This window comes from Phyllostomus discolor, chromosome 2, assembly GCF_004126475.2.
Source record: "Phyllostomus discolor isolate MPI-MPIP mPhyDis1 chromosome 2, mPhyDis1.pri.v3, whole genome shotgun sequence".
Classification (NCBI taxonomy): domain Eukaryota; kingdom Metazoa; phylum Chordata; class Mammalia; order Chiroptera; family Phyllostomidae; genus Phyllostomus; species Phyllostomus discolor.
The window spans coordinates 151,196,301-151,221,877 of NC_040904.2; the positions used below are offsets into that span (position 1 = coordinate 151,196,301).

At 38.4% G+C, this 25,577-nt stretch overlaps 1 protein-coding gene across 4 annotated transcripts in view; it reads right to left on the bottom strand.

The window, feature by feature from the left end:
- The window catches only part of RAP1B (RAP1B, member of RAS oncogene family), a 38,625-nt gene extending 17,162 nt beyond the window's left edge, over positions 1-21,463 (bottom strand). The window contains exon 1 of one of the 4 annotated variants that reach the window (XM_028531662.2): positions 21,284-21,463. The gene's annotated coding sequence lies outside the window, so the exon portion shown is untranslated. Of the gene's footprint in view, positions 1-876; positions 888-21,274 lie in introns of those variants that run through there. The other 3 variants (XM_028531663.2, XM_036018704.1, XM_036018705.1) reach the window with 3 other exon arrangements.
- Between the last annotated feature and the right edge of the window lie 4,114 nt (positions 21,464-25,577).

The window sequence follows — 25,577 nt, forward strand, 5'->3', positions numbered from 1 at the left end:
GGCTCAGTTGGCTAAAGTGTCATCCTGTAAGGGAAAGGTTGCGGATTCGATCCCTGATCCCTGGTCTTGGGTACAGGCATGGGCAACCCCCAGTACTAATGCAGACTATCCCTGTGCCAGCACAGATCCCCAGTCTGGGTGCAAATGGAGGCAACCAATTGATGCTTCTCTTTTCCTAAAAGCAATGAAAAAAAAATGTCCTCAGGTGAAGATTAAAAAAAAAAAAAAGAAGGGAAAAAGAAAAAGGAGGATTTCTAGTCACAACAGTGGCATAAACACAGCTCACCTCCTTGCACAACCACATCAAAATTACAACTAAGATATAGAACAACCATTACTCAGAACCATCAGAAATCGAGTTGAATGGAAGTGTGACAAGTACAGAATTAAAGATACCATATCCATCCAGACTGGTAGGAGGGGCAGAGACGTGGGATAGGCTGGTCCCACATCCACATGAAATGTCTGGCATCAAGGTGGGAGATGGAGGACAGTTTTTTCTTAGATAGGAAGGAGGGCAGAGATCATTATCCCTTTTCTGAGCTCTCCCCACACAAAGTCACAGAGCCAGCAAGCCAGTGTCGTATCTGAGACTCTATGAAACTGGCTAACACAATTTGTCCTGCTCAGGAGATCCCCTGAAACTCCATGACACCCAACTTATGGACCCACCCAAAATGTTAACTGAAACTTTTCCATATGAATAGCTGGTCTTGGCTCATGCTTCACAACTTCTTAAATTCAATGAAACAAGCAACACTTGGCCTCAGAGTGAGGCCCCAGTCCCCATACTTCTTGCTAAGTGGCCCCAGCAGCAGCCAGCCTAGATTCACAGCTTTACTTTGGGAATCCCCAAGCCCAGCACAAGTAGCAGACATCTCAGGCTGCTTTATAGCTCAGCCACGGTGGCCTCAGGAAGAACAAGGGTGGTGGCTGACCCTGGCCTGAACCACCTGGGAAACCCCAGAGCCCGCATGCCCAGTGGACAGCTACAGACTACGTTGGAGGACCATCTCCCTGCCCCTGCACAGCTGATCCTCCACAGAGGGCAGAGGTTAATGGTAAGCGGTCACAGTCAATCCTTGCAGCTCACTGGCCTGGATAAATCCCCTCCCACTTAAACATATATGAATGTTTATTGTCAGTAGAAAATTAATAAAATTACTACGAACAAACTAGTAACAGAAGGGATAAAAGTATTTTGAAGTTTAGTTCAGTGCATTATTCAGTCATTTTGCCCTTGTGAACCTTCATCACAAAATCTTATCCATTCTTCAGAGCTAGTCGTCATGATTACAATGACAATTAAAATTGTAAGCCAATTTTTTTCAGTGAGGATGAAATTTAAAAAAAGTTGTTGTTCAAGTAGTTTTCTACTTTTCCCCCCACCCCACCCTCCCGCACCTCCCTCCCCTGATTCCGCACCCCCTTGGTTTTGTCCATGTGTCTTTTCTAGTTGTTCCTTGAAAACCCTTCACCAGTTCCCCCCCATCATCCCCTCCCATCTCCCCTCTGGTTACTGTCTGTTTGTTCTTAATTTCAATGTCTCTGGTTATATTTTTTGCTTGCTTGCTTGCTTGTTTTGTTGATTAGGTTCCTATTAAAGGTGAGATCATATGGTATTTGTCTTTCACTGCCTGGCTTATTTCACTTAGCATAAAGCTCTCCAGTTCTATCCATGCTGTTGCAAAGGGTATAAATCCCTCCCACTGATCTGCCAACAGCAATCAAGGTTCAACTACAAGAGGAGGGTATACTCAGCCCACATGAAGGGCGTACCTTGAGTATCCAGCTTGTGTGATAGGGGAGGCTATGCCACTGGATCCTACAGAACACCTACTATATTAGGAAACACTACCAAGACATGGGGTCAAAGCAGCTCTACTACACAGAAACAGACACAGAAGGCTGCCAAACAAGACAAAGAAACATGGCCCAAATAAAAGAATAGATCAGAACTGCAGAAAAAGAGCTAAACAAAATGGAGATAAGCAACCTATCAGATGCAGAGTTCAAAACATTGGTTATAAGGATGCTCAAAACACTTAGTGAGGACCTCAGCAGCATAAAAAAAAAATCCAGTCAGAAAAGAAGGATACACTAATTGAAATAAAGAACAATTTCCAGGGAAACAACAGTAGAGTGGATGAAGCTGAGAAATCAATGATTTGGAACATAAGGAACCAAAACAAACAAACAAACAAAAAACAAACAACAGGTCTAACATCCACATCACAGGAGTACCAGAAGGAGAAGAGACAAAAGAATGGAAATCTATTTGAAAAAGCAGTGAAAGTAAACTTCCTTAATTTGGTGAAAGAAATAGACATGCAAGTCCAGGAAGCAGAGAGTCCCAAACAAGATGGATGCAAAATCGTCCACTCCAAAACACGTCATAATTAAAATGCCAATGGTTAAAAATAGAAAATCTTAAATGTAGCAAGAGAAAAGCAGTTACCCACAGGGGAGTTCCCATGAGACTCTCAGCTGATTTCTCAAAAGAAACTTTTAGTGTAGAAAGGACTGGCAAGACATATTCAAAATCATGAAAAGCAGGGATCCACAGCCAAGATTGCTCTACCCAGCAAAGCTATCTTATAGAATCTAAGGGGAGATAAAGAGCTTCCCAGATGAGAAGAAACTAGAGGAGTTCATCATTACCAAACCATCATTACATGAAATGTGAAAGGGACTTATTTAAGAAAAAGATCAAAACTATTAACAATGAAATGGCAATAAATATGTATCTATCAACAACTGAATCTAAAACTAAGCAAACAAGAACAGAGACAGAATCATGGATAGAGCGAGAGTTCTGATGGATGTCAAATGGGAGGGGTTGTGGGGAAATTGGTCAAGAGGTGATAGGATTAAGAAGTACAAATTGATAGTTACTGAATATCTATGGGGATGTAAAGTACCGTATGGGACGTGGGAGCGCCAAAGAACTTAAGCACATGAACAATGGTATGGGGACTGCCTGGGGGAGTGGGGATCACAGGTGGATGGGGGCAAAAGGGGGGAAATTGGGACAACTGTAATAGTATAATCAGTAAAATAAAAGTTTGATCTGTATTTTACAAAGAAACTGAGAGATAAAGAGTTTTCAAGCTTGGAAATAATATGAACTTGATTTTAGCTCATCTGTTTTAGTAAGATCACAGAAACCAAATATTAGATTTCTGAATTTTGGAAATTCAGTAAAAGTTTACCACAGATGAGAGCTGATGACCTGTGTCAGGCAGTGACAGAAGGAATAACCAGATGGTATATTTGAGAAATGTGTAAGTCATAATCAAGAGAACATGGTGACTGACTAGATGGGTGTAAAGAGAACAGTAAGATGCACCATGATCAAACAGATGGATAGTGAGGCCATTAAACCAGATAAGTTGCCGAAGAGGAACTGACTCAGTTTAGTAGGTATCTTTTATCTTTTGGATAAATGATATGGGCAAGGCAGTAGCGTCTTTTATTCCTAAAGAGATTAGAAGGAAGATGCTCACTGCCTGTGTCAAAAGGCTTCAGGCATATAAAGAACACTCATTTGTTTAGTGAGATTATGAATGTACCATGTGTAATTTGTTTTACTCAGTATTTCTGGCTTATCAATTTGAAATATATAATTTATTTAGATGATTACAAATCCCAATTATAAGGTTTTGTTGTTTTAGTTGTAAGGCTTCGTCAAAAGAATTTTGATGAACTCTTGCCAGTTTATGAGAAATAAAAACATGAACAGAGATAATGTCATACAAAACCAAAAACCTTTCTAGGCTTAATGAGTTTCTCAGTGTAAAACGCTCTGTGACTAGCTTGTGTTGCACAATAAACCAAAACATAAAAATCACTTGCCCACACTGTGCCTGTGGACTCAATCCTTTTCCTCATCTGAAGCCCTTTGTAAACAGGGGAGTAGCATATTACATACTTTTATTTCTCTAGGAATAACCAGACACTACTGGCATGATGACACCACTGTCAGTGTTTACTTCACGTTCTTCTAAGGTCTAGTCTTTAAAAAATATCTAGTAAAAGTCAACCAAAACTATTGTAAGCAAAGAAGTAGATTTCCTCCTTCTTTTATGAAAAGGACACTATTCTTTTTCAACTTCAAATTTTCCATTTTGTCTTCTCAAGTCTTTTCATCACCCAAATCTTATCTTTACATTTCCACACAGGAATATAATGTTGGAAACGTATACTTAAAAGGCACAAGTAACTTTTCTGCAACAATGTGGTCCAGGATATTAGGTATCAAGTTCCACAAGGTGGCAAAAAGAACCATAAAGCCCAAATACCATCAAAAGGACTATTCACATTCTTAAAACCAAAAAAGCAATGAAAGAATAACCACCAAACAAGCCACCACTGAAGAGCTTATTTTAGTCAACAGATCAATCAAATTAAAGGATACAATTATTATTCCACCTTAGCCCCATCAGGCATGTTAAAATTTAATCATTACAAAATGGAAGAAACTATAAAGAGGGAGAGGGGGAAAAAAGGAACCAGGTTTTTAATGTCTTTTTTGGTACAAAGTATCAATTTTTTAATGGCTGTTTTTCAACAATATCATTGAGCACAGTGCATGTTCTAGAATACTTTATGTCCCACCATGGCCTGACTGCTGATAAAATTTGCAAGGATTTTTAGTAGGCACTTTAAGTTACATGAAGTCTGTCCAGAAAGTCACCAGCCATGTAATATGAAAAGAGGAGACATTTATTAAAGAAGACAGAAGAAACATTGTACACAGGACAATGACACCTCAATCCTTTAAGGTAGGCACCTTGGGACCTCACACAGTTCTCCCAGCATCTCTTCTACTGTTCAAAGCACTGCAGAATCCTCTGTTGGAATCTCCATCAGCTGCCCCATAGTATTTTCCTGAATTTCATTGATGGTCTGAAATCTCTTCCCTTTTAAAGGTGATTTTAGTTTTGGGAAAAGCCAGAAGTTGCAGGGTGCTGCCAAATCTAGGTTATAGGGGGGCTGAGTTCAACATTCTCAGGTATTCTGCTTGCTGCAGGCCTTGCAGTACATGGATCACTTTCAACAAATTCCTGACCATCTTTGAAGTGTTCGTGCCACACTTTTTTTTTTGCACTGCATTCACTGCATTGCCCCTGAAAGCCTTCTGAATCATCCCAATAGTTTCTGTGGAGGAATGTTCAAGCTTAACACAAAATTTGATGTAGATTCATTGCTCTACTCACTCAGTCATTTTGAATATGATGGTCACACAGTACACATGCTCACTCAATGGCATCTACTGCCCCCACTGACTAGTAGTAGTGGGGCGGCAATGACAACTAGTGAAGTTGTCATTGTTCCTGCAAGCGCATTCCGGTCCACTCTCCTTGGCTGCCAGGTTACATTGATGTCACCCTTCTTATTATATTAACAACTGCTGGACTTTATCTAGACGGACCTCGTTATACTTGCTATTACAGAGATCTCAGCCATGGAGTTTGCCAATTTATATAACATTAACACATACAAATGCTAATTCCAGCAAAGGAATGGTTAAGGTACAGACTACTGATATTTCTTGACTAAAGCTTAAACCACTTTAAAGGGAATTAAGGAAAATATCAGGCCACCTCAGACTTTGCTATAGCTAATAAAATACATGTAAATAAAGTATTAATCATCTGAGATTATGAAATTCTTAATTAAAATCTGAGTAGCACCACCTTCTGATAAGACCACCATGCTATGTCATACACCAAATATATCCTTAAATAGATGAATTAATCAAACACCTTTGTATTTCATCTGAACATTAAAGAGGGTCTAAAACAATATTCAAAAACTTAATAAAAACCCAGGTGCCCCTAATAATCCTCCCCTACCAAATCAATCACCTAGATATCAGGCATTTATTACACTTCCATGAAACTGTGCTAGTACAGTGATATGCAAAGAAAACGGCTATATTGTTAAGTGGAATCAGGGTGAATAACAGTCCTTGTTTTAGTGCTAAAAAGTCTTGTGTCCCAGAAAATCCTTCATTGTGAGCAAATCAAAATAGTTTGTCATCTTGGGTAGATACATCTTGATAGAAATTTGCTTCCTCTCATGTTTCATAATCTTAAAGATGTGGAACTGTGAAGGCATAAAAATCATCTAGCAATCATTTTGGGGTACCACATAGCTTATCATTCTTTCACAACAGAATGATATTCTTTTCTGAAATAAAACATGGAAATTAAAAACCAAATTGTGTGCAGCAGTTAGCATTGTGAACAAGTTTGAGTGTTTTTGGAAACAGACATTATTTTTATAGCCTTTACAATGTATGGTGTATACTGACGTGTGCTTTCTCATTTGGATACAAGTCCAAGGACGTTCATCAAGGAACACTTAATTAGAAATGTGTACCTTTCATCTAGTTAACATTTGAATATGCATAAGATAAGTCACCAGAAGGTTAAAAATTGAACAAAACATACTTGCTGTCAAGAAGCTTAGAGTTTTGCAGAAAAGATGAGACATAAAAATATGGAAAATATCATGAGACACAAAAACACTCTGGAATTTCAGGAGAAATCAGGAACAGATTTATGAATAAGGTGGCAGGCAAATGAATAAAAGTTACAGCATTTGAATTGGAAAGAAAGTAAAAAGAGAAAGAGAAGGTGCAGAAGGCAGCAAAATGTAGAAATAAGGTTAGACTACCCTAGAAAGCAAGGTCTGACTGCATCTCAGTGTACAAAGAACAGGAAAATGAAATAGTGAGAGATAAAGTTAACAGACCTCTGAGTACTGGTTAAGAGCCTTGACTCATTTGGCTAGGAAACAGTACTGGACATTTTGAAGAGAAACATTCAATATTGAGAAAAGTAAAGGGACTTTACAAAATGAAACTTAGGTTCCCTATTTTCACAACAGGATGTTAACTGATACCACAGCACCTGGTATCTAAAACAAACAGATTACTTTTAGTTAATATCAGTACCATAGACACAGCACTTAGGGTATTTGCCTAAGAGCTCACAAATGAGGCTGATGTATGGCCACATTTCCCCCGCAAACTCCTTTGGATCTAACATGTGCATTACAAATAGTCAGTTAAGGCTTAAATACCTCATGGCCAGAGATGTATGTATGTAACTGCTGCATAACCAACACTTAACACAGTGCCTGGAATACAAAAGGCAATTATTTGTTGAATGAATCAAAACCAGTTTCTTGCCTAAAGCAGGGGCTGGCAAACTCTAGACTTCAGGCAATCCCTGTGCTGCCTGTATTTTTGTAAATAAAGTTTTGTTCAAACACAGCCATTCAACTGCATATTGCCTATGGTTACTCATAATATTGGGTTGGTCAAAAAGTTCTTTTGTATGTTTTTAAAGATTTTATTTATTTATCTTTAGAGGGGAAGAGAGACAGAAAGAGGGAGAGAAATATCAATGCATGGTTGCCTCTTGTGTGCCCCCTACTGACTGGGGACCTGGCTCTCGACCCCAGGCATGTGCTCTAGAATGGGAATTGAACGGGCAACCCTTGGTTTGCAGCCTGGTTGCTCAATCCGCTGAGCCACACCAGCCAGGGTTCTTTTGTTTTTGTTTTCTGTAAACTGGCTCTAGTAGCGTTTAGTTTTTACCGTCATTCAAAAGTTCTGTTAGATTGTATTCAGAAAGTTGTCATATCAGCATGCATTCAAAAACCTTATTGAAATTGGTGAATTTCTGTATCTCTATTTAATACTAAAGATAGAAGAAAACACACATTTCCAGCATATTATGCTTTATTATTTCAAGAAAGGTAAAAATGCAACTGAAATGCAAAAAAAAAAAAAAAAAAAAAAGATTTGTGCAATGTATTCATAAGGTGCTGTGACTGATTGAACGCGTCAAAAGTGATTTGTGAAGTTTTGTGCTGGAAATATCTCACTGGATGATGCTCCACGGTTGGGCAGAGCAGCTAAAGTTCATAGCAGTCAAATCGAAACATTAATTGAGAACAATCAACATTATGCCATGAGGGAGATAGCCAACATACTCAAAATATCCAAAACAACAACGTTATTGTTGAAATGAAAAATGTATCTTTTATTTTATGGAAAAAAACCATATGGATTTTTGGCCAACCCAACACAATGGCAGAGGTTAGCCCTGCTGGTGGTGTTCATTGGGCATTGTCCTACAAAGTAAAAATGGTTGCCAGTTCAATTATTGGTTGGTGCACATGACTGGGTTGCAGTTAGGTCCCCTCGTTGGGGTCTGTATGACAGACGAGAGGCAACCTGTTAATGTTTCTCTCTCTCCTTCCCCCCTCTCCAAAAATAAAAATAAAACCTTTAAATAGCAGAGTTTAGTGGTTGTGACAGAGAGGCCCACAAAGCCTAAAATATTCATTGTCTCACTGTTTACCGGAAGAGTTTGCTGATACCTGTTCTGCCCTATGGGCTACAGCCTGGGAGAGATAAGGAGATCTTGCCCATTAATTCACTGGTCACAAATGGGGTTAGCTCAAAAACACAAATTCAAAACATTAAGTTACCTAGACTACAAAGTTAAGAACAACTCTGAGACCAACTCTGGACTCAAGGGAAAGAATACAGCTCTCAGTTATCAATGTCTACTGTGGTCTGGGGAAAGGAGAACAGGGTTGTAACTCTGAAGGTAAGCCTCCAACATACAAATATTCAGAAACCCGCCAGCTTTACAGATAAAACAGACAGGAGGACATCTTGGGTAAAGTTTGTTTTTGTATATAAAGCTGAATCTGATCTATTAAATATACCCACTTTGACTCTGGAAGTAGTTAATATAACACGCAGTCTAACATTAAGCATTCATACCCATTGGGGCTCTGCAAAGTTCCCTTCAGAGTTTGTTTGTCAGACCTATGTCAAGTACTTGCAACTCTAGCTGCAGAGAGGACTGAGAGCGCTAGTACTTAACATTTGCACTTCAAAGTAAGGTGTTCCACCAAGACTCATTTAAGTTTGTGTCTTTTCAAACACTGTGAGTCTCTACAGATAAATGTGAACACTATATAATGAGACATTTTTAGCCAGATGTTTATGTTTCCGGTAAGATGTAGCCTGGCCCATATGGGTCCACCCTGGCATGACAGGAAGGACCCATGCATGGGGTACTTTAAGAGGTGGCAAAGCAAAGTCACTGCTGGGAATGGTGGCAGGAGATATCTCAAGATGAGATCAAATTTAAATCTGAAGACCCAGAAGCCTAGTTAAATGATGAGAGTAGCGGTCATTAGTAACATTTCTCATTACAGTAGGGAGTGTGTGTGTGTGTGTATATGTTTAAGTTTTTAAAAGCACCTCTGGAGACTCTCATGACATCTTCCTTCCTATGAAAGACCCCAAGACCTCTATCTCTAGCAAAAAAAGGTCAGGTTCAACCAGAGACCATCTTATTGTCTCCAAATTAGGTGTCCTTGAATTAATAAGGAGGTTCCCTTGTTCCTCAAGTCTGCAGAAATCAAGTCTTCAGTAATTTAAATAATCTGCTCTTAATGTGTTAGCTTCTATAATCATAGAAGGAAAAAATAAATAAATAAATAAAGAGATCCCACCACTCCAAAGGGATGACCATTATTAGGTTTAAGAAGACTAGATAGTTTTCTATGTTCCTAGCTGAAGCCACATCTTTTCCAAGTCTCCTGATTTGATTCCAGAATTCAACACAAACACCAAATAAGCTCAATAATGTTTGCTGAACAGATAGCAGAATAAGATAACTACACTGACCACAAAGATATCCCCATTAGTTAGGGGAAATACCTGTTTTCCCTGTATTTTAAGCAAGTACTAAACTAAGTATAGTTTATGAAGCTGTTGGGGCAGAGGAGTAAGGAATCAGAGGCTAAAGCACTTAAGAACTAACAGATTAATTAGAATTCAAGTTAAGGTAAGAATTCCAGAACAAATCATGACAGTTTTCATGAATGAAAGAACACCACAAATATTTCTTTTAATATAAATTCTCAGATTTTACAATATACCTCCCTCCACAAGGATGGGAGAACATTTTTTAAAACATACAGTCCTGTTTGCAACATAAGGCTGAATTCAGAAATAAATGAAATTAGGGTCTTCCATGAGAGAAGAAACAGATGACTACAAAAAATATTTTATTTCATTATACTGTTAACCTAACCAGGATTAAATGACAAAGCTTACATGACTGCCCCCAAAATGCACTTGAAAGCATAATAAAAATGCCATGATTTTAGATTGTGGGTTCATCATTTGCATGATTACATTACACTCTAAATAAAATTTCAAGACCAGGACATTCCTAGTGGGAAATCCCCTAGTAGACCTGTCAAAAGTTCAGAGGAGAAAAATTAACCAACTAACAAAAAACGTGGAAGCTCAGGTACTTCCCACAATTTTCTCAAACACTTTTAATATCTCAATTTAAGTAGCAGTTTATGCTAGCTGCTTAATGCCCACACTGGCTTATGCAGCTAATTTGTTTTAATTAATTTAACAGTTCTTCCTTTTATACTGTACTTTCCTCAGTTTATTCAAAGATGTGCTTAGTGTCAGGCAAATAAAGACCACTTAGAAAAAATAAAAAAAAAATCATGCCTTACTTTAGAAGTCATAAATGATGCTTACGTTTATTTGGCTTTCTCGTACATTATTCCACTTATTTGATTAATTGTTAGGTCAGTAAGAACAGCAGCACAGGCACATTTGCATTCTTGGACATTAGTATACACCACATAAACAGAAAAAGGCAAAGGGATCCGACGTTCTGAGTGTTAATTAGGATCAGCGGAACATGTGGGGAAAACAAAACGGGAGCAGGCACTTCTTGTAATCATTCTCAGTTTCAGAGCAGCATCTTCAGATATTTCTTTCTTTCCTGTCAATACCAGGTGATTCCATCATGGATTTTTAAAGAGATTATGGTAGTCTTAGAATATTCCTATTCTAATCTCCTATTGTACTTGTACATCACAATTAAATGTATTATATAATTCTTGAAACCGTATCAGTTGGGAGAAAAATGGCATAGTATCTCGTAAGACTTTAAAAATCCATCAAGAAGAAACTGTGGCTAAAACATGAGCTCTCAATTTTTGAACTTTTTTTTTTTAAACACTTTGTATTTTCAAAGCACCAAAATGTATAGATGAATCTTCACCATTTTTGGACATTTAACTGGACTATAAGGAATTAGGTGATTCTCCCATACCCTTAAAAACTCATCGCCCTCAGCAGTGCATTCTAATTCTACCCTGAGTCAGTGTCAAAAGGAATTCCTTGATAGACACTGTTTCTAAAGCTAAATGTTATGTTACTTTAAAGTAACATTTTTCAGGCCTTGATGTTCTCCCTGCAAAGACACAAAGTAATGATTTCAGGCCTCGAAGAAATTCTGAAATACTAAAATCTTTGAATCCTGGAAGTTCCTCAGCTAATTTGGTGGCAAAACCTGACCTGATGAATTTTTTACAAAGAAAAACTTCACCTAAGAACTGATATGTGGCTATTGATAGTTTTTACTTACCTATTTAGTGTGACTATTCATGTTTCCCCTAGAAATAAAAAGTTTGATTAATCTTGCTAAAATTAAAACACGTTTCAAAAAAATTCTGAATTCCAAAATACCTGGCACCATTGGTTATAGGAGAGGGATTATGGACCTTATGAGTATAATCCATTCACAGACATATAATACAGAAAAACATTTCCTTGTACACTCATACTTTGCACTTCCCAATTTCTGCATTCCTGCCTACTTCTGGGATTCCCCATGAACCTAAAATTTACATACCCCTTTAATATCATGGAGATCCCACTTCAATTTTTAATGTCTTACTCTGACTCTATAAGCACTTACCAATAGTACTCATTTGGGTATTTATTATTTTGAACTGTTACTTACATTTCACATTGACTAATTTTTCATGTCCTTGCCAAAGCCTTTTGTCCATAGTTATTTAATTTAACCCTAACACAGTAACTGAGAACAATTAGCTCTCAATAACATGCAGTCAGATGAACAAGTCCTCAAGATACAGATGCCCTAAATGAGGAATTATAGTTGGAAAATAGGTACGATACTTTAAAACTATGTAAAGGGTCCTTGCTGGTGTGGTTCAGTGGGCTGAGTGCTGGCCTGTGAGCTGAAAAGTCGCCAGTTCGATACCCAGTCAGGGCACATGCCTGGGTTGCAGGCTGGGTATCCAGTTGGGGGTGTGCAAGAGGCAACCTACTGATGTATCTCTCACACATCAATGTTTCTCTCCCTTTCATTCTCCCTTCTCCTCTCTCTGAAAATAAATAGTCTTTAAAAAAATTTCAAGAAATTTAAAAATAAAATAAAATTATGTAAAGGTAACCTATGATGGGAACTGATAAGGACAAATCATTGAACATTTCATGTATTCTTTCAATTAAAACAATTTTTGAGCATTTACTATATGCCAGTTATTGGGCTAACCATTTGAGACTGTGGTGGGAAAGTGACATAGTATTCCTGTCCTCTTGAGACAAATCATTTAAAGAGGAAGAGAGGATAAATTGATAAATACAATTATTGATTGTGATTAAGAACTATGAAGGTAATGAAGAGGGAATGCTCCTTATATAAGGTCAGGAAAAACTCTTGTAGATATGACTGACATCTGAGGTAAGATCCAATGTTGAGACTGAGGCAGAATTGCAGACAGCTGAGGAACGATCATGATGGAAATTATCAATAGCTGTAAGCACCAAAAATCAGAAGGTGATAAAGAACTTGTTGGGTCAAGCAGAAAGAAGTGACAAGTCCAGTACTGTGTGTCAACTATACTTAATGAAAAATAAAAGTCCAATATAGCTAGAGCTTAGTGAAAGGAGGTAAACTTGTGAAGTAGTAAGTATGAATTAAATCTGGTTTTTATTTTAAGTCACTGGGTGAAGAATTGGGACTGGAGACTGTTACCTGATCTGATTTACACTTTTAAAAGATGACTGTCTTCTAGGTGAAGACTGAGGTAAAAGGGGGACAAAAATGGAAACAAGTCAAGAAAGCTCCTGTAGGAATCCAGATGATTGTGGTTTCAACAAAGGCAGTATCACAGAAACAGGATTTTAGAGCTCAAAAGGCCTTAACAGCCATTCAATCAAACTTTTTCTACATAAAGAAAGGAGTTGTTCAAGGTTTCATGGCCAATGCCAGAGAGAGAATTGCAGCTTAGGGCACCCAGGTCAAGCTATCACAACTAACCACGCTACATTTAAGACAACAGGGTATAATCAAAGGTCTAGCAACTAATCAAAATTAGCACATGACTTTTCAGATTACCCCTCATGCTCAAAGGAATCAGCTAGAACTTATGAATAAAATGAAATGTGTCCAATTTGTGCAGTGAAAAGTGCTTAAGGGTCTGCTGGGGAGTAAAAAGAACAAACATACTCTCAATTCACTGCTTGGTGACGAAACTTGAACATTATTTCTAACTGATAAGTAATACCAATTTATCCTCTCCACAGGACCCCCTAGTGGACAAGCTCTGTATCACAAAAGCATCACAAGTGCTTTTCAAGTCAAGTTCATCATTTCTGTCAACCAGGTAACAGTTGCCCTGCTCATGAGAATGAGATCCTCTTATTCACCATCCTCCCTTTCTTTTCTGCTGTACTCACTGCCCTCCCACCTCTTCCACCTTGCCTATTTATCACCATCATCACTTTTACCTAAACAATAGAAAAATGTTATAAATGCTGCTTCTGCCTTGAAAGCTTGCAAATTCTGTCTTCTCTTTGTTGAAGGATGATTAAGTAAAAAAAACTTAAAAATAGATAAAATGTCATATAATTAAAAAAAAAAAAAAAACCCTAGCAACTAAAACTATATAAGCAATAGCCAGGTAACTTGGTGACTAATTTGGATGTCCTGGACATAAATGATGACCTCAGTATGTTTCCTAATTCAGAATGGGTAGAATAGCTGACCAGTTAATTATTTAATATAGGGAGAATTAAAGCTGCTTATTAAATTCCCTCCCTTATTGTGGGATTAGCTCCAGTAGGCAGCCGTTCTATGATGTTTAATCCCTGAAGAGACCCTAAAATTAGCAGTTATCCCTCTTTACACACACTTCACAACCCCTTTTTTCTTCCTCTGAAGTCAACTATTCTTTCAAATAGTGATGCCCAGACTCAATACTCTCTTCACAGAACACACCAATTTTATAACTTCTAGGGAGATAAATGGCACTAAATTTCCACGAAGTTGAGTAGAGTATAATTTACCTTTTTTCTTTCATAATCTGAAACTACTACTTAATCAAATACAGGTTGGCCTAAAAATCCTTTAAAACTTGGAACTGTCCTATGACAGAAGGTTTATAAAACAATTGTTTAACAATAATTGCTACAACTGTTTTTTAAACAAACATGAAAAAGACACAGGCTTTATCCGGGAAGATGAGAACACTATCCACTATCATTTGTTTTGGAAAAGTATCTACTGAAGGCATTAACACATCAACTTTTCAGGTCATGAGACTATTAAACTTGAAATGGGAAAAATCCTCAGCTTCATTATAAGAAAGTTACCACATATCCTAAAATTGTGAAAATCAACTATTATCATAAAATCTGCTCTTTTAAAGTTATGCCAAACTTGGACACACATGCAGTCTGAGTAACCAGGTGTATAAAAGCAAGAATCAAAACAAAAAATACACTTAAAAAATAATAATTACCCATACATTACTGTGATTAAAATGGAACAGACACCTAAAAGACTGCAAAAAAGGGAAACCTAAAATGATTCAATATTAGTAACAGATTTCAACCTAAAGCACATGAAACACTGCCTCACATTTATCTTTTTCTCTTCCCCTTACCAAAAAAAAAAAAAAAGTCAAAAGTGATATTAAACACTCAGAGCACATCATGGGACAATCATGGAAAATGAGTAATAAAAAAGTGAATATCCAGATAGACAGTGGGAATATTTTAATAGCCTTTTCAGATAAGTATGGTTATTTTCCTTTACGACTACACACAAAACTTGACAATTGGTTGCAATATATCAAAATAAAAAACCTTTATCCATAAACTTTATGTTCTATTTAACATTAAAATCCACTGGTCTAACTAGAACTTTGGAAAAATTTCTTACCCATGCATGATTTTGTAACATCATGCATTAGCCACTTAGAAAATACTGGTTTACAGTTATGCAGATCTTCAAATACTGACTCATTTCATTACATGTTATTTAAAAAAAATGTTCCTTAAGACCAATCTCATCAGAAAAGTATTATAAATACTGGGAAGCTGTTGAGAGTACAATGGCTGATACAAGTTTTTCAAAATTCTAATTTTCACTTGAAAACTAGAGCTTTATCGATGACTACGAATAGTGTTAATCTGTTCCTTAAAGCAAACCGGCTCACTTATTTTTGAGAAAAATGTCAGCCTAATACCCAATTCTGAAGAACATAGTTTGTCAGGGATTGTTTGAAGTTTATGAAAAAGTGGCTGTCCAACTTGCAATTCAAATAATCACACAAATGCTTTTCCTAGAGACAACCATGGCAGCAAAGAGTGTTTTAAAACATTCTTTCCCATTTTGTTACAATACATTAAAATTATGTGTAGAAGAGTGGAGATTTGATTTAAAAAACTGTTTTAAAGATTTTTTAAAGATTAAAAATATCTTTAAGAAGATTTTAAAAAATTTTTTTAATTTTATTTTATTTTTTTTTAATTTTAATCATTGTTCAAGTACAGTTTTCTCTTCCCTCCTACTCCCATTCCAGCCCACCCACCCAACCCTCCCCCCTTCCCCCCATTACCCCCCACCCCTAGTTTTTGTCCATGTGTCCTCCAAATTTGTTCCTGTAAACCTACCCATTCCCCCTGAAATTCCCTCTTCTCTCCCCTAAGAAGATTTTTATTTAAAATGAAAGATTTTTCCCCTGCAAGTGTGGCCAAAAATGTGAGTGTGTGTCCATTATACATGAGAGCTCATTATACACAGCAAAATACAGTAATACTACTTTAGCATATTGTTTACAAACATTTTATGAATATATACTCCATTTAATCCTCAACAACTCTAAGTAGTACAATATATGTCCATCTTTCCCACTGAGGAGTAGGAAAGATTCAGAAAAGGAAGTACAAATTGTGCCTAAAAATTCACTGTCCTGACAAGATTAGTACAATGACATGATTTCTTCTTTGTACTTTTCATGTTCTAAACATTTTAATAGTATACTTTCTCTCACTGCAATCTTAAAACACAAGATAACAGTTGGATGCAATGTGCGTATCTCTCTTTGATACCTAAAAAACTATCAACGAAGAGAAGTTATATTAATAGCTTTTATTCATACTCTCAAGTCCCATTAACTAAGAACTTTTACAAAGTCACCCACCCTTTTTTAAAGAAATAAAGTGGTTTGAAAAATATATTTCAATGAGGATAAATTTTAGAAGATATAGATAATTAGAATTTTATTTTGTGTAACATTTTCCATTTCCTTTCCAGAAGCTTTTGCCAAAAATTGCTATTAAATGGACAAAACAGATTTTCTTTCATCTTTTTTCCCTTCCCACAAGACAAAGAAAGCAACAGATAGAGGTAATCTACCAATGGATTACCAATGAAGCAATCAGTTCACTGTATATTTTCAAAATAAAATTACTTAATGAAATGCTAAAAGAACATACTCACTAAAATAATTTTTCAAACCAAGTACTGAAATCCTAGCAACAGCTCTGTGATGTAGTAAAAGTGATGATTCTAAGTCACTTTAAGGGATCAAAATTATTTATAACTGCTTTAAATAGATGTTCTCTTGCTTCAACATCTTTATTCAGTCTAGTGGTACAACATTAAAAAACTTTCAATCCCCAACCACCTGAAAAAATTACTTAGCAAGTTATTTCATGAAATCAGAATCCAATTTAAATTTAAAAGGTCTTGCTGATACAATGTGTATGTAGTAACATAACTACAAAATCATAAAACAGAGTAACTAAAAGAGTAACCTTAAGGAACCAGCTCATGGTAAAATTCAAAATCAGAACATTAGATAATTACTTTCTATGGTCAGAGACTAAGATTCTTAACTTAAAGGTGAATATCTTTCTTTATTGTCCTTTTCCATTACCATAAAAAATAAAAGTGAATATATTTTTAGTACTCAAGCACCTCATATAACAATCAATTTTAAGAATAGTAACACTGTAGAATATTATTCTGCATAACAAAAATGATATGGAAATTCAGCAATTCATGTTGCATGTATTTTCTTTTGATAAGTAATTTAAAAGTCATTTAAAAACCTGATATACATCCACGTCCCTGCATTTTCACTTCTTTCTTTTATAAGTTTTAAGGTTCTCTGGAAAAAGAGCTAAAACTTTTTTTGATCTTCTACTGATACAAAGCATAATTCTTTCTAAATTGCTACTGAAATAATAATCAGTTGCTGTGTACCCTGAATTTGACTAACATCAGTAATACACACACCAGAGTGAGAATGTATTGTTTTTGTTAGTGGTACATTTAAAAAAGTGATTTCAATTTTTTTAAAGGTAGTGCAAAAAAATTCTTCATAACCTTTCTTCTTTAAAATAGAAATGTATGACTAAAGGGATTAGCTTTATATTCCAGTGCTCCAACTAGGTTCAAACGAAGTACAACAGATCACACAGTTGTTTGAATGGAAAAATAGTAAAATAATAATACAAGAATAAATTCAGTGTTTCCCATACTCACAACTGTAAATCTATTTATGCCTTACCCTGTACCTATGTATCAAGCCAGTCTTTACCGCAAGTGCATAAATTCACTTTATGTAGCTACTGCTTCCATTGGGTTCAAGAGATTTCCAAAGAACTAATAAATTAAAAAACTTAAGTCCTCATAAGGTAATTAGTACCTTCCAATTCTATTGCAGATATCTAAGACACTGAAAACATTAGGTTTTCAGCACAAGGGTAAGCCATGGGACAGTACTCTTGTTTACTGGAAAACTTGTCCAATGTTACAATACAATGAATCATTGCATCAGCCAATGCCTGTTTCTTAATTTCTAAAAGAAATTCAATTCGGAAAGGTAAGCAGTAAAACTGAAGCTTAATCTCTAACACTGCGCAGAGTTCTCAAAACTGATAGGAGGGGGATAATCAAAGCATGGTTTTAGTCACAACCTTGTACAGTCTTAAAAAGTTTAAGAAAGATCAATCAATATTATGTTTTTCAAGACTGAACACGTGACATCATTGTCCTAATGGAAAAAACAGATTTTGACACTTAGTTCATAAATACTGAACTATTCCTGGTGCCCCAGTCAAATCTAGACACTAGAGATCAATACCCACCCTCTTACCAATACACACAGGAAAACATTAAATCTTTAGGAAAGTGATACATGCATGTCAGTAACATTTTGATATTCCATAATAAAACTGCCTATTTATACTTTTTTTGGGAAAAAAAAAAAAAGAGAAATGAAACCTTTGTAAAAGCAGCCAAACTCTCTCTGTATCAGATTGAATTCCACTGATTAATTTCACTCCCTTTAGAGATATTCATCAAATACCTACAACTAAAGACAAAGGAAAATAAACATGAGCAGTTTCTCATCCAATTCTTAAGACTATGTTTGTTTATTTTTAAATTTTATTGTTGTTCAATTATAGTTGTCTATATTTTCTCCCCACCCCTTCCAAACCTACCTCCAAGACTTTGCATTTAAAACATGCATAATTATTTGCCATGTTATCAGTCTCTACATAGACCTACCAATCTTGAGTTATATTTTGGAAGACACATTTGATTAGATCCTTATGTACACAGATCAAGGTTTTTTATGATCAATTCTTTATTACACCTGACTAGGCCCTCCTTACAAGATAGCTGCTTACTCTGAGGGGCTCACCTCCCTTTATATAACTAAGAGAAAACACTGAAATTCTATAGTAAAAGATTGTTTTGAAGATAAAATGGAAATCGATTTGTAATGTAAAGATTCCAAAGCCAATTGGAAATGCTTCTTTTTGAAGGAATACAAGTTTTCTCTTTCAAATGTCCTCTTTTTAAATATTCATTACAGTTAACCTCTAAATCTAAATGCTAAACACTTACTATGTGCACAGGCAAGGTTCTAGAACTAAGAATACAGTGGAGAATGAAAGGAATCAAGTCCCTACCCTCATGGTGCTTACACTTAACAAGCTGGTACTGTTTATATGCAAGGTACCATGCCACTGCTTTGGGGCATTCAAAGAACACTTCCTGTCCTTGGAGTTTACAAGTTAGTGGAATACATAACAAAAATATGTATAAAGATAACAGAAGACAGGAAGTGATATGTGTCATAGACAGGAAAAGAGATGACTTTCATGGGGGGGGGAGGGGAGCAAAAGACAACAGCATCCCTTTTCATGCCCCATACCATATTTTAAAATTCTGCCAACTTATTATTGGGCTCTTCAGTTATATCCTAAACCTGGTATGTTAAAACCAAAGTGCTACATGTATTTCAAAGATTTACTTTGGAGATTCCTCAGATAAGGCAGCCTCAAAAATTCATTATGAATGCCAAACAAGTAAATGCAGGTGAAAACGCTGTGTAGTTCAGAAACTGGAAGTGCAGATGGCTCAAATAAAACTATCATTCAGAATTCTGTGTCCTTAAAGTTATTTAATGTCGCCAGTAGCAATGTTCTCTCTTAAACCTGGAATTGAACTACCCAAGTGGTTCATCCACACCTTTTCTTGAATATAATGGGAATGCTATCCTGTATACAACAACATTCTTTCTTCCTCTAGATTCCGTATTATAAATAGATTACTGTCCTAAAAGTCAGCAGGACTACTAACTACAGTAGTTATCTTTTCTAGGCCTCAGTTTCCTCCTCCATAAAATGAGAGGGTGGGACTGGATGACCTAAATAGTCCCTTCCGGCTCTTAAAAAGTCCCATGACTCCGTTATGACTCAAATACTATTCAAGAGTCAGCTTTTGGAGTAATCTGAGCTTGAAGTTAAATGAACGGCTTCCCTTTTATAAGTTACTACTTCTTGCTAAGATAAAAGTTCTGTTGAGCAAGTCCGAACAGCATTTTAATTACCAAAATAAGAGGATTAAAAATAAGTTTATGAAAAGCTCTCAGTTATAACACTCGATATGTATATACTACATGCTAGTAGCGAAACAAAAACCCAATTTGAATTAATTTTAAAATATTAAAATCAACCTTCATGTAAACTTTCTACCCCATTAAAAATCTGATTTCCCGTTACCGCTTATGTTCCTAAGAAACAGGAGAAGCAGGGCAAAACGTTTTTCTAAACTCACAGTAAATCTGCTTAAGCTACCAATGATGACCTTTTCTCCGAAAACCATCAGTTTTTTTCAGAAGTAGAATCCGGATGGACCGATTTACTGGGGGTAGTTTTAAATAAAACTCAAGGCGCTGACAGTCAATTTTAGCATTAGACACATCGAGATGGCGAAAAAGACGACAAACTTCCTGGATTACTCTCTCACTGAAAGAGATTTCCTCTTGCTGACGAAGGAAAAGGCCCCTTTAACAGTTTTTCTCTACGCGGTGGTTGCTGCCAGACTAGGTGGGGCTCCCTCCGCTGCCGTCCTCCAGCCACTTCCCTCAACAACTGGAGCAAACCAGCCCGGATTCAGAAAAACTTTTTGCCTGTCAGGCTCGAGCCTTCAGGGCGCCGGGGAGTGGTTTGCCCCAAAGGTTCCTCGCCGTGGATCAAGGCTGGGGGAAGCTGGGTCTTCGTAAAAGACAACTTTCTGGTTTCCGTTCTAACTTCCACCCACACCCGGGAGGGAACCGAGGCGGACAGCGAGGGGGCTCTGGGGCGGGGACGAGTCCTGCAGGAAGCCGGGGGGGATGACGGGCAAGGAAAGAGGCTGCGGCGGCCGGCGGCCGCAGGCAAGAGGGAGAGGGAGCACGGGGGGGGGGGGGGGGTCCTCGGGCTCTCACTTCCTCCGCCATATTTCAGACATTTGACCCCTTCCGCAAAGCGCGCTGTTTCCCCGCGGCGGCGGTAGCAGCAGCAGCAGCGGCTCGCCCCCGCCGGCTGAGAGGCAGCGCGCTCGCCGGCTGGGCGCCGAGCCTTTGCACCACCTGCCGCGCCCCGAGACCCTGCCATCGTCGCCGCCCCCGGGGCCCCTGACCGCTGCGCGTGCCCCGCCCGGTCCGCGACGCACCCCACCCGCTCCCCTCAGCCGGCGCCTGGGCCCCCGCCCCGTTTGGCTACTGCTGCCGCCGCCCTCCTCATCGTCCACGAACGCACTCTGCGAACCTCTCACGCTGTCACCGGGTCCCCGTAGCCAGCGTCGCCCTGCGCCTCGCACTCCCTCTAGGTAGCTGCTCCCGGCGCCACGGCGGTCCTGGGCTGCCGCCGCTCCGGCTGGTTTACACGCCTGACTCTGGGCGAGGTTTGGCGGTGTCGCCTTGACGTCAGGCGTTCTGCCTCGCTCTCGCTTCCGTCCGCAGGCGGGGCGCGCGGGTACGCGGACAGGGAAGGGGCGGGGTCGGGGGGCGGAGCGTGAGGGCCGGGGGCGGATCTTTCTGCGTGGCCCCACCGCGGGGGGGACACGCGCGCCGTTTCCTCCTCGATGTTTCTCTACTGACGCTATTACCCCTTTTACCTTACTTCTGTCCTCTGGGGCGGAGAATGTTTGCATCCCGGCTTCGGGACGCCAGGTGCTTTTACAGGAGTGCTAAGGGCTTAGCAGCCCTCCAGAACTCAAAAGCTGTCGTTAATGCAAACTGTAGTTCATTCACCAACGCCACCAGTTGGTGTTCGCGTATTCCTTTATTCTGGGGAAAGTGGCTGGAGAAGTAACTGAGAGCGCACAGTTTCCTAACCTAGCGATCAGTGAAGGAGCCTAGGCCACGGTAGTCTTTTTCATTTTTGAAATGTTTTTTTTTTCTTGAATTGACAAGTATTTTATCCACTGGTGTCTTAACGTGGGTGAACTCTCCAAATTGCTTGGCTAAACTCAGTTAACAAATCGATGAGCCCAAACAACTTTCTACTCTGTACCTAAATCACTGTTTACATGAATAAAATAAATTGCATATTTAAATGCATTACTTGGGCACTTAGAAAGGATTACCTATAGGAAGATTTATGATGTGACTACTGGGCAACAGAAAGCACTTTCTGTTCCAAAAATGCCTTGTTCAAAAAGGGTGGGAACTTAGCAAGGGAACCTAAGCTTTATTAGAGAAAAGCCTAAAAGTACAACCAGTCATATATAAGACATTGGCTTTTTTATGAAACAAGGTTTTGATGGGCAAAGAGATGCAAAGAGAGCAAAGTGCAGGGATAAGTAGGGGTTGGGGTGTCATTGAAGACAAACTTGATTAGTTCATAGTTTAACTGGGCCCTGTGTTATTCTTGAAGCAATTTTTAAAAATATATTTTATTGATTATGCTACTACAGTTGCCCCATTTTCCCCCCTTCCCTCCACCCTGTACACCCCCTCCCACCCACATTTCCCCCTTTAGTCATGTCCATGGGTCATACTTATAAGTTTTTTAGCTTCTACATTTCCCATACTATTCTTACCCTCCCCCTATCTATTTTCAAACTACACTCTGTGCTACTTATTCTCTGTACCTTTTCCCCCTCTCTCCTCCTCCCACTCCCCTGTTGCTAAGCCTCCATGTGATCTCCATTTCTGTGGCTCTGTTCCTGCTCTAGTTGTTTGCTTAGTTTCTTTTGGTTTTGTTTTAGGTGTGGTTGTTAATAATAGTGAGTTTGCTGTCCTTTTACTATACATGTTTTTTTTCTTTATCTTCTTTTCTTAGATAAGTCCCTTTAACATTTCATAAAATAAGGGCTTGGTGATGATGAACCCCTTTAACTTGACCTTATCTGAGAAGCACTTTATCTGACCTTCCATTCTAAATGAAAGCTTTGCTGGATAGAGTAATCTGGGATATAGGTCCTTGTCTTTCATGACTTGGAATACTTCTTTCCAGCCCCTTCTTGCCTGTAAGGTCCCTTTTGAGAAATCAGCTGACAGTCTAATGGGAACTCCTTTGTATGTTACTGTCCCCTTATCTCTTGCTGCTTCTAGGATTCTCTCCTTCATTTTTACCTTGGCTAATGTAATTATGATGTGCCTTGGTGTGTTTCTTCTTGGGTGCAACTTCTTTGGTGCTCTCTGAGTTTCCTGGATTTCCTGGAAGTCTATTTCCTTTGCCAGAATGGGGAAGTTCTCCTTTATTATTTGTTCAAATACACGTTCAATCTGTTGCTCTTCCTCTTCTCCTCCTGGTACCCCTATAATTTGGAAGTTGGAACGTTTAAAGATGTCCTGGAGGTTCCTAAGCTTCTCCTCGTTTTTTTGAATTCTTATTTCTTCATTCTTTCCTGTTTGATTGTTTTTTTCTTCCTTCTGGTCCACTCTATTGTTTTGAGTCCCAGTTTCCTTCCCATCACTGTTGGTTCTCCGTGCATCTTCCTTCATCTCTTTTATGGTAACCTGCATTTTTTAATGTAATTTGTGCCCCAAATCAACCAATTCTGTGAGCTTCCTGATCACCAGTGTTTTGAACTGTGCATCTGATAGATTGGTTATCTCTTGGTCGCTCAAAAGGATGAGCCCTGGGGCATTGATCTGTTTTTCTGTTTGAGACATGTCTCTCTCTCTCTCTCTTTTTTTGGTCTGGTTGCTCCTGTTATGGTGAGGGGCAGAGCCATAGGTGTTCACCGGGGCTGGGCACCCCAGTAGCTAGATTGTGATGTTGTATGTGGGGGCGGGGGTGGGAGGGAACACTGGTGGTAGCTCCGGTCTCCTGCGACCACAGTCCCTTCCCTGGGATCCTGGGCTGTGTGCTGTGTCCTGGTCCACAATTGCCACCTCACTGGGTCCGCCAGCTGCCGCTCGCATACTCAGGGTCCACCTGCTGCGATCCTGTACACCCTGGATGCCCCACGCGCTCCCAGTTGCCCTCTGCGCCCACTGCTCTCTGTTCTCCGTGCCGCGACCCTTGCTGCAACCCACAACCGGCTGCTCCTCTCCTCCCCTCCTACCAGTCTGGATGAACGAGTCTACTTCAACTTCTTGGCTGTCTGACTTCCATTCAGATAAATTCTCTATCAGTTCTGGGTGTTATTCTGCCTCTAAATTGTTGTTGTTCTAATCTTGGTTGTGCATGGAGATACGGTGCATCCACCTATGCTTCCATCTTGCTGGAAGTCCCTATTCTTGAAGCAATTTTTATGAACTTTGATAAATTTGGAAGATTAATAAAAAGTATGACTAATTTTACTCCTTTTGAGAATACTAGTAATTGAAACTAACCTAAGTTAAAGGAATAGTAAAGAATGAATTATAATTATCCTAAGTTTTCTGTATGTAAGCTCTTTCAAGGTGTTCTAAAATTTAGGTTAATTGAACATGTTACATATTTCAATAATTTCTGTTTCTTTAGAAAACTGTTTTTTAGTGGAACTTTCAAAGGCAAATTACAGAGCAGCCAGTTGGAATTATTATAAATTCTGAATGAATGAATTGCAAATAAATTCAGCCTTACTGACTTTAATTTTGCATGAAACTTTGAGAAGTCTGAAAGCTTGAAACTCTTAGGTCATGGAAGCAGATGTTACCTGGGTACACTGTTTTATCTTTCTTTTCTTTTTGAACTCTATGACCTTTGGACAACAGTTTTTTTGTTGTTGTTTTTCTTTTCCTTTCAGAAAGTCAGTTTTAGAAGATTGGAACTAAAATTATTTAGAATTTGAGAAAATGTGTAGAATAGTTTAATTTAAAATATATTTGTTTCTTTCTGTTGTACTGGAAATCATTACACTTGTATTAAACTATAATCTCTTTGTAGAGAATGCCAGAATCTGCATCACTTAGCATTTAGTCACTTTGGGGATGAGCCTGTTGTTCCTATCTTCTTGAAATCTTCACCAGAATGTTCCACTTGCAACTTGAACTGGTCATGTGTTAAAACTGAATTCATCATCTTTGTGACGAAACAAGTTTCCTCTCCTTTCTTTTGTTAATTGTATCACCATTTTTAAAATTACCTAGTCTTCAAGCTTGATGCTGTTGTCTGCCTTTTTTTCAAACCATCAGTCAGTTGGGCCTTCTGTTAGATAGTAATTCATTTCTACTACGACCACACTTGTTTAGGATGGCACTACTTCTCACCAATTAGACTTAAGCCACACCTTCCTACCTTGCTTTGCCATCTCTGGTCTGTTCCTGCTAGGTTCAATTCTACACACTGTTGCCAGTTGAGTTATCTTAAAACTTTCTGAGCAAGAAACATTCTTCCTCAAAGAGCCTACCAAAGTAAAGTTAAAATTCTTGTGTCTTACTTGTTTCCCTTTCACTTGAAACTATCTTGCAATCAGAGTGGACTTTTCATCCTGCCCAAATGTAGTGCTTTCCCTGCTCCCTGGTATGCAGGGGTGATTCCTCTGCCTCTAATGCCTCTTCTCACCCCCTCTGCCCATTATGCAAAGTCACCTTACTTGCTCTAAGAAGGAGCATCTTTTTTGATATTTCCAATCTAATGAAGTTTCTTCTCTTTTCAATCTGCATACCACTCTAGTGCTTTCTTT